This window comes from Seriola lalandi, unplaced genomic scaffold (assembly GCF_002814215.2).
Source record: "Seriola lalandi dorsalis isolate HSWRI2012SDOR001 ecotype SW California unplaced genomic scaffold, Sedor1 jcf7180002051981, whole genome shotgun sequence".
In the NCBI taxonomy this organism is placed as follows: Eukaryota; Metazoa; Chordata; class Actinopteri; order Carangiformes; family Carangidae; genus Seriola; species Seriola lalandi.
In genome coordinates this window covers 2,029-2,987 of record NW_019522534.1, presented here as the reverse complement: position 1 = coordinate 2,987, position 959 = coordinate 2,029, and the positions used below count along the sequence as shown (strand labels likewise).

Sequence of the window (959 nt, the reverse complement as noted above, 5' to 3'; positions counted from 1 at the left end):
TACATGAATGACATCACACCTCAGTAGATTACTATGGTTACCAGTTCACATACAAGTTGAGGATCCTGTTAGATCTCTTTGTTTAAGTTACTGTGATTACATATGGCATCCATTTTTGACTTTTGAATTGAATAAAGTTCAAATTAACAGATATCAATTGAGCGAAACACTTGGAAATCAATGTATAAATATAAGTTGAGAATCCTGTAAGAAATGCCCCTGATATTCAGTTACTGTAGATTAAACAACGCAGCCAACTAACCCTAACCCTAACCCTGTGATTAATTTTGCCATCGCATTTGTTTTTTTGTCTTGTGCAGGCGTGGTGGCCAAGCGGTAAGGCGTTGGTCTTGTAAACCAAAGATCATGGGTTCGATTCCCATCCATGCCTTTAAAGTCTCTCTGTTAAATAATTACTGTGAATAACGTAAATCCCATTAAAATGCTGGAGTACCTCGTTCAGTTTAAGTCATTAGTGTGTTTCAAATAAAACACTTGTTATATCCTTGCACAGCAGTTAAGGCTGTGTTCATTCTGCATGGAATAACTGCCCTTCTCATCGCTTTGCTCCTTTTGAATTGAACAAAGTTCAAATTAACAGATATCAATTGAGCGAAACACTTGGACATCATACATGAATGTATAAATATAAGTTGAGGATCCTGTAAGAAATGCCCCCGATATTCAGTTACTGTAGATTACAGATGGCAGCCATTTTTTACATCTTGTGGCGGCGTGGTGGCCAAGTGGTAAGGCGTTGGTCTCGTAAACCAAAGATCATGGGTTCAACCCCCATCCATGCCTTAAAGATGTGTCTATTTAACTTAAACAAAGAGATCAAAGACATCAGCATGGTTCAGATAAGGTGCTTGTCAGAAAACCACATATCATACATGAATGACATCACACCTCAGTAGATTACTATGGTTACCAGTTCACATACAAGTTGAGGATCCTGT

General features: G+C 38.1%; 2 non-coding genes across 2 annotated transcripts; both read left to right on the top strand.

The window, feature by feature from the left end:
* The first annotated feature begins 319 nt into the window (after positions 1-319).
* On the top strand, positions 320-391 carry trnat-ugu (transfer RNA threonine (anticodon UGU)). Its single transcript has one exon. It is a non-coding gene; the product is annotated as a tRNA-Thr (tRNA).
* A 341-nt stretch (positions 392-732) lies between these two features.
* Positions 733-804, top strand: trnat-cgu (transfer RNA threonine (anticodon CGU)). Its single transcript has one exon. It is a non-coding gene; the product is annotated as a tRNA-Thr (tRNA).
* Positions 805-959: the final 155 nt, after the last annotated feature.